The sequence below is a fragment of the Delphinapterus leucas genome, chromosome 14 (genome assembly GCF_059928025.1).
Source record: "Delphinapterus leucas isolate spDelLeu-1000000601 "Yukka" chromosome 14, BTC_Dleu_Yukka2, whole genome shotgun sequence".
In the NCBI taxonomy this organism is placed as follows: Eukaryota; Metazoa; Chordata; class Mammalia; order Artiodactyla; family Monodontidae; genus Delphinapterus; species Delphinapterus leucas.
Genome location: NC_143142.1, coordinates 11,197,589 through 11,216,684, shown reverse-complemented (window position 1 = coordinate 11,216,684; position 19,096 = coordinate 11,197,589). Strand labels below are relative to the sequence as shown.

Here is a 19,096-nt window from a genome sequence, read left to right as displayed (position 1 = left end):
GGAACTGCTTCAAAGACGTAGAGGGAGAGGCCAGTATACATATGATTCTGGTGAGGGAATACGTGCAGTCAAGCATACATCTCGGTAAACGGTTACTGCTCGTCACAAGTAACAGGTATCTCAGTTCATGATTTTAGTGCTTTACTATGTATGGGAAGATGCAAGAATCTGGGTTCATTAAAATTCCTCCTGGAATATACACCCTAACTATGTAAGGGGCCTGTTTTCTAAAGTACAGAGTGCCCCATCCTGGTTTTCATCCTGAATTCCTGTCAGGGTGCACTGTCGGTCAATCACTGCAGTGGCTAATGACTTAATCCTTGTAGAAACGGGTGGTGAGCAACATTCTTTGTTGTACAATTCCAATGCCAAATAGCAATGAATCTGTATTTTTACAAATAGGAAACTCCCAAAAGGCAAAACCCCAAGGAATGTGAAATTTCACTTTTCAGCACATTTGTTCATTGCCAAAGTCCTTTCAGACATATACACCCTTCAGTCACTCACACACTCCAGCCCTGGAGTCCATCTCCTCCCCTCTGTTCCCACACTCCTTACTGGAGTTCTGACCTTTACTGTGTGCCAGGCACCATGCTGGATACTGCAGTAACAATGGGGAACAGAACAAAGAGTGGGCTTTGCCCTCATGGAGCCCACACTCGTCCCTGTAGCTCCAGCAATGTCTGACAATGACTGTTTCAATCAAGCCGTGGTGTTTCTACACCCCCATGTCCCCCACCCATGTTCTTGCTCTTTCCACTACCAGGGATGCCCTTTACTCCCTCCTTCACCTGGCTAATTCCCACAAATTCTTTGGGCTCAAGTGGTCACCTCTTCCAAGAAGTCTTCCTTGGTGTACACAGCAGGGACAGGTACCCTTCTCCTGTATTCCTGTAGCACCCTGTGGAAATTTATATCAGAACCCTTGCCACTCTGAATTGTAAGAATCACTTTACATGTCTGTCTTCCTGCTCCAGCCTGGAATCTCTCTGAAGGTATGGACAATGTTTCATCCAGGTCTCTGTCTTCAGAGTCTAGCACAGGGCTTGGTAGACAGACATTCAGTAAATGATAAGTGAACAAATAGAGTGTTGGCCCCAACAGAAACGAACGGCGACACTGAACGTAGCACTCACGAGAGGATTTATTTTGGCATCTCTTGCTCACAAAACTCTAGAATCTTGAAGATGGTTCTTGTTTGCCCAAAACTATCTTCTTGACAATCAGTTCAGTTTCTCCCCTTCCAAGGGAGATCTGGCCTCCCCAGGAGTTGTTTATCTTCCCTGCTTCAGGGTACAGCCTGTCTTTTGGGGACCATCTTTAAATGGGCATCTTCATCTAAGTTTATATAAAGTCACAGGTAAGTTTCACTGCTCTTGTCCTCAATATTTATCTCCTTAGTGACTTTTTCACTTTCTTTCTTCTCTTTTTTAATTTTTAAAATCTCAGTACAGTTCAAATCAGCATGCATGGTTCATTTCAGCTTCTTCACTGCCAAAGCTGGGGGCAGGAACTGCTTCAGCTTCTCTGCCTTCTCTTTGTCTGTGATGACCAAGGTGTAAAGGTATCTGCTGCATCAAACTTTAAACTTCACATTATCCTTATTTTTCTTGATCTTGACAGACTTGGCATCCTTTCACCTGGCTGTAAGCAGAAAGTCCTTGATTTCCTCAATTTTGTGAGCCATGGCGATGAGACATGGAGAGCCTGGCTGGCACCTTCCATCCAGGCCCGGGGTCCCCAGATGTCACCCAGCCTGGATTACCACGGATGACCCCCCATTCCCCACATACAGCCTGAGAGCCACTCACTGCCACTTCTTCACTTTCTTATGCTCTCTGTTTCCCAGCCTGCATTCCAATCTTTTCTAACCAGCTGCAGGATAAGACCTTGGGTTCTGGTATCAAACAAACTCAGATTTATATCTCAGGAATTCCCTGGTGGTCCAGTGGTTAAGACTCCGTGCTTTCACTGCCAAGGGCACGGGTTCAATCCCTGGTCAGGGTACTAAGATCCCACAAGCCGTGCAGCCAAAAAAAAAAAAAAAATTATATCTATAGCCCACTGCTACTAAGCTTCCCTATGAGATCTCTCTGAGCCTATTTCCTCTGTTGTAAATGGCAACGATGGGAATGATAACTATAGCCCTTACCTTAGGATATGCTGAGTAGATTATATGAGAGAAAGCCATTATGAGAGGCTTAGCGTGGAACCTGACAAAGAAGAAAGCTGAATAAATATCATTATGTCATTTGGGACATGCAGAATATGTATATTATTATTTTATAATTTATTATAATATTATAATTATATAAAAGATAATATCAATAAAATAGAATTATAAAATATAACATTATAATTATTGGATTGGCCAAAAAGTTCGTTCGGGTTCTTCCATAACATCTTACCAAAAACCCGAACGAACTTTTTGGCCAATCCAATATATAAATTATAATATAATTCATAATATTTTACAATTACAATTATAAAAATTATAATTTTTATCTACATTTTTTTATATCAAATAATCAACAGGACCATACTAATTATTTGGCTTACTCTAGTTTCCCGTTTTTTAAAACTCTTCCTGCTTGTCAATTAAGCAGAAATATTTTAATTGTCTTAAAAGGAAAATTTGTAAAAATATAATTTAAAATAATTCAGTCCACCTGTGGGAAGCAAAAGTCCCTGTAGCAAATCTTCTTAAGTTCTTTATTTCTCCCTAAAAAAACCCACAGTTAACTGTTGTTTATCCTTCCAGTTGTGTGTTTACATACACATGAATTATATACAGCATGTAAACATACAGATTTTTTTAAAAGCATAGATGAGATCACACACAATATATTTGTAAGCAACTTGCTTTTTTTTGTTTTTTTACCCTTTTAAATAAAGTGTACAGTTCAGTGGGTGTTTGTACATTCACAAGTTTGTGCAGCCATCACCACTAATTCCAGATCATTCTCATCACCTCAAAAAGAAACCCCATACCCACTGGCAGTCACTTCCCATTTCCCTTCCTCACACCTCCCAGCTCCTGGCAACCACTGATCTACTTTTTGTCTCTATGGAATTGCCTATTGTGGATATTTCGTATAAGTGGAATCATATAATATATGGCCTTCTGTGTCTGGCTTCCTGTCACTACATTTAAGTTCAGCTAATGCTTTTTAAAGATTACCCAGTATTCCATAGTTATGATGATTCCATAGTGTGGATTCATCATAATCCAGTTAATCCTCCACTCAATGGGCATTTAAGTTGTTTCCTCTTTTTCATTATCACAAACTACAAAACAATGAATACCCCATGCTTCATAGCAATGTTCAGGCTTTGTGAACCTCGTGAAATTTCCTGCAGGAAAAATTCTCAGGAGAGGTATTATTATTGGAGAAAAAATCACGCATAGTGAAATTTTGATAGATCCTGCCAAATTGCCCTCGAGAAAAGTTATATTACTTTCTAGTCCTTCCAACAGTGTGAGTTGAGCATTGCCCCCAGTCTTTGTTAATGTTGTATATTTTAGGTTTAAAAGAGAAGTGATTTCTAAGCTCACTTTCCCTGCAATCACACCAGCTTGTATTGTAGAAATAGCGATATTTTGGGGTACATTGGGTTAAATGAAATATATTATTAAAATTAATTTCACCTGCTTTTAATTTTATTAAATTCACCTGCTTTAAGAAAAAAATTTTAATGTGACTACTTCAAAAAATTTTAATTACATGTGTGGCTCAACTTTTATTTCCTTTTTGTTTTAGTGATCAAATCGAGACCTTTTTTTTTTTTGCTGCGTTGGGTCTTCATTGCTTCGCGTGGGCTTTCTCTAGTTGCGGCTATCAGGGGTTACTCTTCATTGTGGTGCGCGGGCTTCTCATTGCGGTGGATTCTCTTGATGCGGAGCACTGGCTCTACGCGTGGGGTCTTCAGTAGTCATGGCACTCGGGCTCAGTAGTTGGGGCTTGTGGGCTCCAGAACGCAGGCTCAGTAGTTGTGGCACATGGGCTTAGTTGCTCCTCAGCATGTGGGATCTTCCTGGGCCAGGGATCTTCCTGGGCCAGGGCTTGAACCTGTGTCCCCTGCGCTGGCAGGCGGATTCTTAACCACTGTCCCACCAGGGAAGCCCTCAACTTTTATTTCTATTGGATGCTGCTGCTCTAGAGTTAACCGTGACCTCTATCCTCCTCCTGAACATCCTGTTATTGCTTTTTACAATCAATGCACATTTATATTTACCCATATGTTTACCAGTTTCTTTGTTCTCCATGACTTCTTGCATCTCCTTCCTTCAGGTACATATATCCTCCCAAAAGAGCTTTTTTGGGGGTATATTTTTCAGCACAAATATGAGAGTGGGAACCACTGTATCTTAGTCTAAAAGGGTATTGGATGATAGTGTATATATATATATATATATATGTATTTATATATATATATATATATATATACACTTATATATTTTTGTATACGGGGGGGTTATTTGGACTCTTAATCGTGGGAGGAGGGTTTGAGTTAGAGAGATGGAAGATACTTCAGTGAAATACACATCTTATTTCCCATGACAGCAAATTGAAATGTACAATCATAGTCAAGGTGTCTCATGGGAAACTGAGAGGAACAATACACCATATGTTATGTAGAAGTCCAATGTCAGTGTGTAAAGCCAAACACGTAGCCCCTCAAACTACTTACACTGTAGTAAATTTGAATTTTAAAAGTAAATTTCTTTTTGGGACTTCTGTGGCGGTCCAGTGGTTAAGACTCTGTGCTTCCACTGCAGGGGACACAGGTTTGATCCTTGGTCAGGGGAACTAGGATCCCGCGTGTCATGCGACGCGGCCAAAAGATTTAAAAAATTTAATTTTCTTTTTAAGTAAACTTAAATTTCTCTCTCTCTTTCCAAAGTGGAATTCACAAAAGTTATATATGTAGATAATGTATTTATTTTTTAATATACATGTATATTTCTGTATTTCTGACATTGCCCTTCTAGGACTATGACTCAACTACAGGGAAATGGCGGGGCACCCTTCTGTTCACTTGCCTTGAACTTCTGGACAAATGTTAATTACAGCAAAACCTTACTAATTCAAACAAGTTGGGGAAATCAAAATAAGTGGTAGGTTAATGTGTTTTCATAAATATACAGTTGACTCTTGAACAACATGGGGGTTAGGGGCAACCCCTCCATGCAGTCAAAAATCCATGTATAAATGTTGACTCCTCTAAAACTTAATAGCCTACTGTTGACATAAACAGTCAACATATATTTTGTATGTTATATGTATATTTATATATATTTTATGCATTCATGACTTACCTTTTTCTTAATTTTTTTCCATGTTTCTAGGCTACGTGGTTCATCTGAGTTTTTTCAAATTGTCACAAATCTCCAAAAGATTTTCCAATATATGTATTGAAAAAAATCCATGTGCAAGTGGACCTGCACAGTTCAAAGCCGTGTTGTTCAAGGGTCAACTGCAGTTTCTTAATTTCTGGAGCATGCGGAGAGTTCTAGTAAGCTAATAAAATTTTGTTAAGTAGAGATGGAGTCTAATAAAGTGGCTGGTATCGGAGGTAATTTGTACTACCTGTGTAGTCAGGCAAGGCGCTTACTGTCACGGTGCTTGCAAGTTGCTCTCTTGAGCTGGTTAACAGTATCTCTGTGAAGGTGTGGGCTTTACTTCCTTGCTACTTGTAGAAAATAGGTCTTGCTTTTGCTTTCCTGCCTCTGTTTCTCTTCTTTCTGGTATCGGCGCAATTATTTTCCTTTGGAAAGCTGCCTCTCCCCAACTCTAAGCAAACAGGGTTGGGATGGAGCTATGGGAGTGGATGAGGCCCCAGGCTGGTCAGAATGATCACAAGCGGGTTAGGACTAGGCACACAGCTGGTCTGGATTAGTGAGAGGCAGTCCCTATTTTCTGCTGGAGGTGTGGAGCAATGGAGCCCCTCCTTCTGCTGGGGTTGCTAACTTGAATGAACGCAGGCCTGAAGCCGTTGGTGGCTATCATTGGTCAGCTATTGCTGCATAATAAATCACCACAAGCTCTGCAGCTTAAACAATATACATACATCATCTCACAATCTCTGTGGATCAGGGGCTCTGCCTCAGGGTCTCTCAAGAGACTGCAGTCAAGGTGTCGGCCTAAGCTGGGGTCTCCTTGTCAGGATCGCAGTCTAGCTGGGAGAGAGCGCTGAAGTGTCAGGTGTGCAAGTAGCCGAATAAAGCAACAAGCTGAAAATGAAAGAGTTAAGCCGTTGATCACCTACTGTGATGGTTTAGGGAAGAGGCTGAAACTGGAGAAAGTACATACTCTCCCTGTTGCATTTTCCCCTATATGCGTCTCACTGTGGAAGGGATCCCAGACAAAAGGCTCTAGCAGTTTATAGCCCCTGGGACTTGGGGGAGGGTGGTGGTGAGGATGTAGAGGGAGGAGGGATTGGAGTGGAAAAGTACCTGGTATGGAGTCAGAGTGAGCAAGTGTCTGCAAGGTCATGTCCCCTCACCCCCAATAAGGAGGCCGGGGCAGAGGTGCCTGGAGAGGACCTCTGCCCAGGACCTCAGATAAAGGGACCCAAGAAGGAAGGAGCATAATATGCATAAGAGCATGACTGGTCAGAGGGGCTGAGTCCTGGACTGCAACTCCCTTAGAGACTGCAATGTGCTGTCTGTGCACCAGGTCTGGCATGGGGGGGAAGGGGGCAGCTTTCCCCTGGGAGGCCTGCCAGGTAAACCCTCTGAATTGCCTACCATCAGGCCTGAGAAATCACACATAGGATTGTTTTGCTTTTTGCTGTTGTTGTTTTTTAACTTTTTCTTTTTTGGCTGCGCCAAGCAGCGTAAAGAATCCTAGTTCCCCAACCAGGGATCTAACCTGCGCCCCTGCAGTGGAAGCGTAGAGGCTTAACCACAGGACCAGCAAGGAAGCCCACACATTAGTTTTTAACCAGGAACCGGACACCTCGTTCATCTGGAGTCTTGACTGGGGAACCATCTGCTTCCAACCTCACTTGGTGGTTGTTGGCAGGATTCAGTTCCTTGTGGGACATTGGACCGAGGGCCTCAGATCCTCACTGACTGTTGGCCAGGGGCCACCCCCAGTTCCTTGTCATGTGAGTCTTTCTATACTTGGCAGGTGATTTCACGAAAGCCGGCAAGCCAAGAAGGCAATAGAGAGTACGTGCTAGCAAGTTGTAAGTCCCAATCTTATGTAACCTAATCACGGAAGTGACATCGCATTAACATTGCCATATTTTGTTGGTTAGAAGTGGCTTACTCAAGGGGAGGGGATTACACAAGACCATGAATACCAGGAGGTGGGGATTGCTGGGGCCATTTTAGAAGCTGCTGACCGTAATGGCCATAGGGCAACATAAAGGGAGAATCTACTTGGGATTGAAACCAGCCCAGAGGCAAAGAAAGTTGAGAAACAGGAGGGAGACAGATACTTAGGGCACCACTTAAGCCTGTGGATCTGGATACTTCTGAAGCCAACTACCCATTGGCATCCCAGTGCTGGAACTAATCACTTTTCTTCTTTAAAGATTCCATTTGCACTGGGTTTTAGTCACTTGCAACTGAAAGAGTCCTGATTAACATAAAAATAATGTGGGCATGTTCTTTGGGTTTCTTGGCACTGAGATGTGCTGAGGTCACCTCAAGAACAAGGAGTTTCTGTTGGTGTGAATGTAAATTGGTGCAGCCACCATGGAAAACAGTATGGAGGTTCCTCAAAAACTAAAAGAGTTGCCATATGATGCAGCAATCCTACTCCTGGGCATATATCTGGACAAAACTATAATTTAAAAAGATGCATGCACCTCAATGATCATAGCAGCACTATTCACAATAGCCAGGACATGCAAACAACCTAAATGTCCATCGACAGATGAATGGGTAAAGAAGATGTGGTGTATATATACAATGGAATAGTACTCAGCCATAAAAAAGAATGAAATAATGCCATTTGCAGCAATGTGGATGGACCTAGAGATTATCATACTAAGTGAAGTAAGTCAGAAAGAGAAAGACAAATACCATATGATATCAATTATATATGGAATCTAAAATATGACAAAAATATCTACAAAACAGAAACAAACTCACAGATATAGAGAACAGATTTGCGGTTGCCAAGGGGGATAGTGGGGGAGGGATGGATTGGGAATTTGGGATTAGCAGATTCAAACTGTTATATAGAGAATGGATAAACAACAAGGTCCTACTGTATAGCCCAGGGAACTAGATTCAGTATCCTACGATAAACCATAATGGAAGAGAATATGAAAAAGAATATATATATATCTGAATCACTTTGCTGTACAGCAGAAATTAACACACTGTTGTAAATCAACTATAGTTCAAAAAAGTAAATTTTCAAAAAGGAACAAGGTGTTTGCTCAAACAGTGCTGGTGGTCTGGCACCCACCTGGAGCCCTTCCGTGGAGCAGGTCAGTTCTGGAGATGGAAGGCTGTCTGTTTCTCCAGGTGCTCGTTTTTCTCTGTGAATCTGCTGTTTTCCCACTGCCGATCGGCCATTTCTCCTCCATACTATAAATCCTTCACCCACACTTTCTGCTGCCTCCGATTTCCAGCCTGCCCGAGGCTCTTAATGGCCCCTCCGCACTCTCTGCGCATCTTCTCCTTTCTGCATTAGTTCCTACCACTTACGCCTGCCTGCTTCTCCATATATACTAGTGCAGATTCAAGAGGTTGAATCTGATTGGTGTAGGTCATCCTTTTGAACCAGGCCAGTTCACAGGTGGTTTGACAGGCCTGTGCATTGCCTGTCAGGTGGGTCAGGGGGTGGACTCATGAGGGCTTCAGAGCGGCTGTGGGCAGGCCAGGCATTCTATAGTTTCTCCTGTTTAAGACACAGGCATAGGGCTTCCCTGGTGGCACAGTGGTTGACAGTCCGCCTGCAAATGCAGGGAACACGGGTTCGTGCCCCGGTCCGGGAAGATCCCACATGCCGCGGAGCGGCTAGGCCCGTGAGCCATGGCCGCTGAGCCTGCACGTCCAGAGCCTGTGCTCCGCAACGGGAGAAGCCACAACAGTGAGAGGCCCGCGGTGAGGCCCGCGTACCGCAAGAAAAAAAAAAAAAAAAGAAAAAGGCACACGCAAGCCATTTTTCATGAAGACGGTAAAGATTCCAGTTTGAATAATCATTAATTTGATAGCTTAAGGTCTGAATGAATGAGGCTTCACTGACTTGTAGCATGATTTGGGAGACCTAGTTTCTATTTGTAGCTCCTTTTTATTTTATTTTTTTTGCGGTACGCGGGCCTCTCACTGCTGTGGCCTCTCCCGTTACGGAGCACAGGCTCCGGATGCGCAGGCTCAGCGGCCATGGCTCACGGGCCCAGCTGCTCCGCGGCATGTGGGATCTTCCTGGACCGGGGCACGAACCCGTGTCCCCTGCATCAGCAGGCGGACTCTCAACCACTGCGCCACCAGGGAAGCCCTCTAGCTCCTTTTTAATGAGCAGATCATCTGCATTGATCCAGGATTCATTTTATTGCAAGTGAAGAACAGCCAACTTAAATTGGCACAGGTCCAAAATGGAATTAGCTGGCTCACGTATCTGAAAAGTCCAAGGGGTAGATCTTGCTTCATGCTTGGCTCCATCCAGGTGTCAAACAGTGTCAATGTCACCATGTCACAATGACTCTCTCTGTCTCAGAGCTACTTTGCTCTGTGTTGGCTCCTTTCCCAGGCAGTCTCTTTGGTCCCAGTGGTCAGATTACCACCAACAGCTCCAGGCTGACATTCTCTCTCCTCAGCAGCACTGCTGGAAGAAAGATTCCCTCTTCCCAGTGGTTCCACCCAAGGTCCTGGAACTGAGTCTCATTGGCTTGGCTTCGTTCACCTGTGCATCCCTGAACCAATGGCTAGACCAGAGGGATGCAATGCTTTGATTGGCCAGCCTTAGGTCACATGACTATCCCTGCAGCCCTTCCTAAACCACATGAACTGAGAGTGACAGAGGGGTGGTTCCCCAAAGGAAGAGTGGGGTGCTATTAATCGGAAGAGAGATGGATGCTGGCAAACCAACACCAGTGTTTATACCAGTTAATCTGTCCATTTCTGTTTTCCAGTCTCTGAAAGCATGTGCTATTTGCAGAGTAATACTGCAAGCAACCTCTGAGCCTACAAATATTTGCAGGTGACTTCTATAATTTGCTTATTTTTTAAGTGAAGTGTGATTCATGTAACATAAAATAAACCATTTTAAAGTGAATGATGCAGGGTCTTTCCTGGTGGCGCAGTGGTTAAGAATCTACCTGCCAGTGCAGGGGACACGGATTTGAGCCCTGGTTCAGGAAGATCCCACATGCCACGAAGCAGCTAAGCCCGTGTGCCACAACTACTGAGCCTGTGCTGTAGAGCCCACAAGCCACAACTACTGAGTCCACGTGCCACAACTGCTGAAGCCTGTGCGCCTAGAGCCTGTGCTCCGCAACAAGAGAAGCCACCGCAATGAGAAGCCCATGCACCGCTACAAAGAATAGCCACCACTGGCTGCAACTAGAGAAAGCCCACGCACAGCAATGAAGACCCAATGCAGCCAAAAATAAATAAATAAATAAAGTGAATGATGCAGTGGCGTTTGATACATCACAATGTTGTACTACCACCACCTCTATCTAGTTCCTGAACATTTTCATCACCTCAAAATAAGACCCATGCCCAGGGACTTCCCTGGTGGCACAGTGGTTAAGAATCCGCCTGCCAGTGCAGGGGACATGGGTTCAAACCCTGGCCCAGGAAGATCCCACATGCCACGGAGCAAGTAAGCCTGTGCGCCACAACAACTGAGCCTACGCTCTAGAGCCTGCGAGCCACAACTACTGAAGCCCGTGCACCTGAAGCCCTTGCTCTGCAACAAGAGAAGCCACTGCAATGAGAAGCCCGCACACCACAATGAAGAGTAGCCCCCACTCGCTGCAATTAGAGAAAGCCCGCGCACAGCAACGAAGATCCAACGCAGCCAAAAAAAAAACAAACAAAAAAACCATGCCCAGTAAGCAGAAGCTCCCCTTCCCTACTCCTCCCAGCCATGGTGACCACCAGTCTGCCTTCTGTGTCTATGGATTTACCTATCCTGGATATTTCATATAAGTGGAGTCACAAAATACTTGCCGTTTTGTGTCTCGCTTCTTTCACTTATCCCAATGTTTTCAAGGTGCATCTACATTATAGCGTGTATCAGCACTTCATTCCTTTTTGGGGCTGAATAATATTCTATTGTGTGTTTATACTAGGCTGTTGTGCAACCAATCTCCAGAACTTTTTCATCTTGCAAAACTGAAACTCTATACTCATTAAACAACAACTCCCCATTCCCTCCTTCCCACCCAGTTCCTGGCAACACTATTTTCTGTGTCTGTGAATGTGACCACTTTAGATATCTCATATAAGTGGAATCATACAGTATTTGTCCTTTTGTTTCTCGTTTATTCCACTTAGTGTAATGTCCTCAAGATACATTCATGTTGTAGCTTGCGTCAGCATTTCCTTTATAAAGCTAAATAATGTTCCATTGTATGTATACACCACATTTTGTCTATTCATTCATCTGTCAATGGACACTGGGTTGCTTCCACCTCTTGGCTATTGTGAATAATGCTGCTGCAGACATGACTTGCAAATATCCCTTTGAGACTCTGCTTTCAATTCCTTTGGATCTACACTCCAAAAGTGAGATTGCTAAGTCATGAGGTAATTCTATTTTTAATTTTTTGAAGAACTAGAATTTGCTTGTTTTTAAAATTAATTTTCTGCCTAACTCTTTCCTAAAAATATTTTATGCAGAAGATACCAGTGGGAATTTAAAGGGTGTTTTTAAATGCTTTGAAATTCTCGTAGAGTAAAAGCAAAAACCTCAATATAAAAAAAAAAAAATCTAACAAGCGGAATCCTGGAAACCAGTTGGAGATCAATTTCCAGAAAAATGTCTCAGTTCATCTGCTTGGCCAAGAGCCAGAGCCTGGGCCCCTGGAGTCACACTTCCAGGTGACTGGCATGGTCTTGACAACAGTTTCTGAACTTAAGCTGTGGCCACACGTGGGAGATTTATCTTTGTCCAGGCCTCCCTCATGAAACACTTTCTCTAGCAGAAGCACAAGAGTAAAACTGGAATGAAGCCATTCCACTGAATAACCACATCAATGAATTTCCTGCCCTCACTCAACAAACAAAACAGCCTGTGGTTTTACAGGCTCATTCATTTGAGTCTATCCACAGCAGCCCTACAAAAGCTCCTCACCGAGACAAACACACACAGACAATTTACAGTCCAGAAAGGCAAGTGTACACAGTAGATGTGTGTCAATGAATACAACATTGCTTTTCTTTCTTTTTAAAAATTGCTTTTCCCACCTCCTTTAAGACATCGACAGCGCTCTGAGTAAGCAGTGAATAGTGAGCATCTACTAAATGCCAGGAGCCCCGAAAGGCCCCCAGGGCTGAGTCTTTACCTGGATTTTTTTGGCACTTCTTGGTTTCTGGGTAAAAACAAGCCTTTCTGGAGGCATTTGCAGGTGTGCCTGGCTCCTCCGCTCTGGCTGGCAGAAGCTCTCCTGGGTGCCCAGCCCTGCCCGACTCTGCCGAGACATCTCCCCACAGACCAGACAGATTCTCCTTTCAGCTGGATGTCAGCCTTTGGTAAGTCCCTGAGCCTTTCTGAACTTCGGTTTCCTCAACTGTCCAGTGAAGGGGTAAATGAGAATCAGTCTCAACATCTAACAACAAATGCACGATCAAATAATTCACGACGTCGTCGTAACTGGCAGTTGTTTCAAAAAAACCATTTTTTGAAACGTATAACATCAGAAAATGTTCAACATAGACTACTAAGTGAGATCTGTGTTCTTATGTGGATCAGATAGTCTACATATATTGTTGAAATCGTGAATATAAAACTGTGGAGATAGAAAGGAACATTGAAAAACAAATGAGAGTGTAAACACCGCCGCCCCACCCCCATTGGCCGAAACAAAACGAAAACCATGAGAGAGTAAACCTGTTGATCACTAGGTGTCCTTTTGCCTTAAAAATCGGTCAGTCACAGAGACTCTGCCCGATTTGGAATATGGTATCCCAAACTTAAAATGTAAATGATGTTTGGCCCACTTCTATGATTTTATTCTCAGGAGAAAACAAACAACAAGCAAACAAGTGCATGAAGGTACATGTAAAAGAATATATATTGCAGAGGTGTTTCTAGAGCATAATAGTGAGGTCATCTGAAATGTTCCCATATGGAGGATTTCGTTTGCAAACAAGCAACAATCCATACAATAGAATCCTGTACAACCATTAAGAATGTTGCTGTAGTAATTTATTTATAGACATAAGTGAAGAAAGGCAAATTATACAACAGCATGTATGTATAATTTGACCCAGTTCATACTGAATCCGAACTATCATATATGCATATTCACATTTATATACATAGAAGTTAGTCTGAAAGGAAACACTGCAGTATGTTCATTGCTTTTAGGTGGTTGGATTGCTAATCAATTAATTAATTTTATGTTTGCGTGTTTGTATTTATGAATAAAGTTTTATATAATGAACATGTAAAAATAGTAATAGCTTCCCATTAGGAGGTGCCAGGCTGTGTATGAAGCACATCACCTGTGTTTCATTTAATCCTCACCACGATCATTTCAGGGGTATTGATAAACCCAGTTTAGAGAGGGGGAAACTGAGGCTTAGCAAACATAAGTCATATTCTGTATAACTTTCTTATTGTTGTTGTAAAAAATTACCAGAAATGTAGTGGCTTACGACAACACGAATTTGTTATCTTACGGTTCTGGAGGTCAGAAGTCTGAAGTGGGTCTCACTGGGCTAAAATCAAGGTGTCAGCAGGGCCACATTCATTCAGGAACCTCTAGGGGAGAATCTGGTTCCTGGCCTTTTCCAGCTTCTGGAGGTTGCCTGCACTCCTTGGCTCCTGGCCCCTTCCTCCACCTGCAGACCCAGCCATGGTTGGGTAAGTCTTTCCCACATGGCATCCTTCTTGTTCTGACAATCCTGCCTTCTTCCCCATTTAAGGACCTTTGTGATTACACTGGGCCCACCCAGATAATTGAGGGTAATCTCCCAGTATTCAGGTTGGCTGATTAACAACCTTAATTCCATCTGGTATCATAATTCCCGTTAGTCACGTAACAGAATATATTCACAGACTCTGGGAATTAGGATGTGGACATCTTTGAGAGGCCATTCTTTTGCCTGCCTTCCTTGCCCAAGGTTTCATAAGGTATCAGGTGATGGATTAGGAAGTGAATGTATTCTGACTTCCATTCCTGTGCCCTTAGATTATGCTATGTGTCTGATTACTTGTATATTGAAGACATTTTAAAACTTTTTATAGGTTAAAAAAAAAAAAAAAAGGACATTCCCTTCCTTGTCCCTTATGCTTATTCAGCCTTTTTGCTATGTCATCCATCTGCCCCTACCTAAATCTCCCATTCTAGCAAAACCAGTCTGTCCACTGGTCCAAGCCCAGCACCCACACACTCCAAGCTTGCTTCCACTTCAGGTGGTCCTCATACTGTCTCTTAAACTTGGGAGCGTCACTCTTGGTCATCTGAGAAGCTGATGACAAGATGGGATTCCATGTGCAAGGTATTTACTAGGAGAGATGGCTGTGAGAGAAAATGGGGAGAGAATCTGAGCCTGAGTGTGGAAGCCAGGGAAGGAAGCAACCTAGCCTGAGGTGTAGTTGCAAAGAAACAGGCAAGCCAGTCCTGACCACGTAGCAGCCCTGAGCCTCCCAGCTCTGTGTTAATAACCCTGCCAAGCTCGGTCATGGGCTGGGGGCAGCCTGCCAAAGCGTGGTCTTGGCCTCAAAGCAGATAACAGCACCTGGGGCCCTGACCAACTTCTCTCCCTGCAGTTAGAGATGTGTGGGCTGCATTTTCACGGCTGCCATGAGGGGTTTTCATGGTGATTTCCTGCATAAACCTTCACCAGGGGAAAGCTTTCTGGAGTCAAAGACCATGATTGCCTCACCTATTCCCAGCACTCCCAGCTAGAGCATGCTTAAGGACTTTGTGTCCGGCCTAGGGGGGAAGGTGGGCTTTCATCTGCTTTGTCACTCTACCTCTCCAAGCCTCAGTTTATTTAACTATGAAATGGGTTAATAGCAGTCCCTCCCACATTGGGTTGGTGTGAGGATGAAATGAAACGCTGAGCATCAAGGCCTTCAGTCAGGGCCTGGCGTGGGAGTGATAATGGTCAGGAAATGGAAGTTGTCTTCACTGGAGCACTCTGACCTGCACACAGTAGGTGCTTAGTAAATGTTAATTGTTGTCATTGGGGCATACATACAGTGAGTGCTTGGTAAATGTTACAGTTGTCCTTGGAATGCGTGGACCTATAGGGAGCATGCATTTGGTAATGCGAGCAGTCCTTATGGGAGCAGGCTGACCTGAACACAGTAGGCGCCCAGTAAATACGGTTTGGCTGGTTCCAACCATAGTTTTAATGGAAGTGGTTCCAGTTCCCTCTCCTCAGTGGAGAGAGCAGCCCAGGCTAATAGAGACAGAGGAAGGCATGGCAAGATCCAGGGGGTCTCTCCCCGTCACTCCATGAGCCTCCAGAACCTTATCCATAAGCACAGTTAAGTACTTTGCAGCTAGCAGGCACTCCATAAAGTCATTCCCACCTCTTAAATAGCCAGTGAGCATCTGTGTTTAGTCCCAGAGCTAGCTCAAAGCAAATTTCTTTTTTTATGTTTTTAATTTTATTTATTTATTTTTGGCTGTGTGGGGTCTTCGTTGCTGCGCACAGGCTTTCTCTAGTTGCAGCGAGTGGGGGCTACTCTTCGTTGCAGTACGCAGGCTTCTCATTGAGGAGCAGGGGCTCTAGGTGCCCGGGCTTCAGTAGTTGCCGCATGCGGGCTTAGTTGCTCCGCGGCATGTGGTATCTTCCCGGACCAGGGATCGAACCCATGTTCTCTGCACTGGCAGGTGGATTCTTAACCACCGTGCCACCAGGGAAGTCCTCAAAGCAAAATTATTTATTTATTTATTTATTTACTCGTGGCTTGTGGGATCTTAGTTCCCCAAACAGGGGTTGAACTTGGGTCCTTGGCAGTCAAAGTGCGGAGTCCTAACCACTGGACCAGCAGGGAATTCCTCCAAAGCAAATTTTAAAAAGTCTCCTTCTGAGACTTTTCTATGAAGGTGCAACCATCTCATCAGACCAAAGAGTTGTTTTCTTTTTTAACACATTGCTGTGAGATGGCATCTATCATCTCATGAGCATTTGATGAAAGCTGTTTAAACAGTGAGAGGAAAGGTGCTCTGATTTTTCCAGCTGCCGCTAATTAAGGAGGTACTGTTGATACTGGATTTGCAGGTGCAATGGTCTATCTTTTCTGAATGTGATATTTTATTAGAAAGCAAAGCTTTAGTGATCTGAACCTGAAACCAACCAGATGGTCTTTTTAAAAAATTCACTTATTTTCGTATAATAATAATGATAATGATAATATCATGTACTAAGTGTGTCAGGCACTATTTTAAGTGCTGGGGATAAGACCAGTGACTAAGAGAGATAACCCTCATGGAGTGTATATTCCAGTGGGCAGTGGTGTGTTTCAGATGATAAACTCATAATCCCAAATGCTCTGAATGTTAAGAAAGAGAAAAGACAAATTGAATGTGGATGCAGAGATGAGGGCATTTCCCAGTCTTGATGAGTGGGAGAAGGTGGAAGTGATGTTTAAGATGAGTAAAAGTGAACTGGGACAAGAATACAGTGAGGGGTGGGGAGAAGGGGAATGAGGGAAAAGTGTTCCAAGAAGAGGGAACAGCATGTGCAAAGGCCCAGAGGTAGAAAGACAAGTTGGAAATGAAACAAATTCAGTGTTTGGAGAGAAGAATGCAAGGAGGTAGACACAGGGAAGTAGAAGAAGTCTACAGGACACTTTTAAGAGTCTGGCCTTCATCCTGAGGCAATTGGGGGAGGGGCACAGAGGGTTTTAGGGAAGGCAGGGTGAGGTGTGGACCTACCTGATTTGTATCTGAGAAAGATCACATTTTGTAATTTTTTATTTGTTGAATGTCATTTGATGAATGCCTCTCTCCACTGCTAGACTATATACTCCACAAGGGCAGGGACTATTTCTCTTTTGGTTACAAGTTTCTCAAAATGCATTTATAGAACAATTGATGGAAAGAACCAGCAATCATATTAGTGTTTCATGTTGAAGGCATTGCTTCTGGTCTGGACTTAAGTAGACAGTTAACTAGCTATGATTCATCCCTTTAAAGTACATATTCTTTGACCTACCTAATCCCTAATAAAATTTTCTTGAAACTATCCATCAAGTGTACACACACACACACACACACACATATTCATTTCAGTGATATCTGTAAAATGAAAAAACAACAAAATAGCATAAATGTCCAAAATCAGGACGTTTGTTGAACAAATTGTGGTGCATCTAGAGTAGACTAGGCCATTAAGATAATGAAGATCCATTTTCATATGGATATTCTACAATGGTGGAGTAAATGCAATTTTTGGGGTGAATAAACAGAACAAAATATTTATAATCATAATTTTTTTAAAATTTATTTTATTTATTTATTTTTGGCTGTGTTGGGTCTTCATTGCTGTGCACGGGCTTTCTCTAGTTGTGGCGAGTGGGGGCTACTCTTCGTTGTGGTGTGCAGGCTTCTTATTGCAGTGGCTTCTCTTGTTGTGGAGCACAGGCTCTAGGCTCACAGGCTTCAGTAGTTGTGGCACGTGGGCTCAGTAGTTGTGGCATGTGGGCTCAGTAGTTGTGGCTCACAGGCTCTAGAGTGCAGGCTCAGTAGTTGTGGCGCATGGGCTTAGTTGCTCTGTGGCATGTAGGATCTTCCCGGACCAGGAACTGAACCTGTGTCCCCTGCACTGGCAGGCGGATTCTTAACCACTGCACCACCAGGGAAGTCCCCTATAGTCATAGTTTTAAAATTGGAAAGATATACCCCAAATTGTTGCCAATGTTTATGTTCAAGTAGTGGAACAGAAGCTATTCGTATTTACTTCTTTGGATTTTTTAATATGAATTTTCTACAATGAATTGTATTATTTCCTAATAGGAAATAAAAACAACAGACAACTTTTTATTCCCTGGGGGGTAGCTATCAATGTCAAAAGCTCTCCTAAGGTCAAATTAGATAAGGAGTATTAAATAGTGCCCATCATATTTAGAAAAAGAAAGCATTTGGTGGCTACAATGAGAGCACTTTTGAGGCAGAGCCACTTGTCAACAAAGTAGGAATAGTAACTATGGTTTGTCGACTGAAAAAAAAAAAAAAGCACAAGAGTTGGAAGTTGAGTTTTATTCTGTGTCTTACTGAGGACTACAGCCTGGGAGACAGCCTCTCAAATAGCTCCGAGGAACTGCTTCGAAGAGGAAGAGAGAGAGGCCAGTATATATATGATTTTGGCTAAGGAGTACATGCAATCAAGCATACATGTTGGTAGAAGATTGATGCTAGTCATTAGGAGCAGATATCTCAGTTCATGATTTTAGTGCTTTTTAAGTATGGAAAGATGCAAGAATCTGGATTCATTTAAAAATTCTCCTAGAATATATCTAAGATCTAAGGATTTTGCCTTTTCTTTTCTCAAGGCACACAGTGCATCATCCTGTTCTTGTCCTGAATGCCTTTCAGGGTGTGTTGTAGGTCAGGGACTGCAGTGGCTGACTTCATCCTTTTAAAACTGGATGGTCAGCAACATTCCTTGTTTTGCAAGTTAAAAAAAAAAATTCTCAAAAAAAAAATTTCCCAAGAACCTTGTCTAGAGCAAGTGGGGATAGGGAGATCAAATATATGTGCAAATATATTTACCCGTTGAGAACAACGCTCAAAAATTCCCCCAAGCCCTCTCCTGGCCGTTACGGAAACCAGTGAGCATGCGCGAAAATACCAAGAGGCGGGGCAATGAGGTTGTTTTAAGAAGTGCAAGAGAAAAGCAAGACCATACCATTTCTGCATTTAGAAAGTAGAGCAAAGAATCATGCAAAAAGGTTAAAAAAAATTAAAGGTAGCTCAATTGCAGTTCTTGAAACAACAG

At 43.1% G+C, this 19,096-nt stretch overlaps 1 pseudogene; it reads right to left on the bottom strand.

Moving 5' to 3' along the window:
* Positions 1-950: 950 nt before the first annotated feature.
* LOC149747552 (large ribosomal subunit protein eL38 pseudogene) lies at positions 951-1,883 on the bottom strand (annotated as a pseudogene).
* Between the last annotated feature and the right edge of the window lie 17,213 nt (positions 1,884-19,096).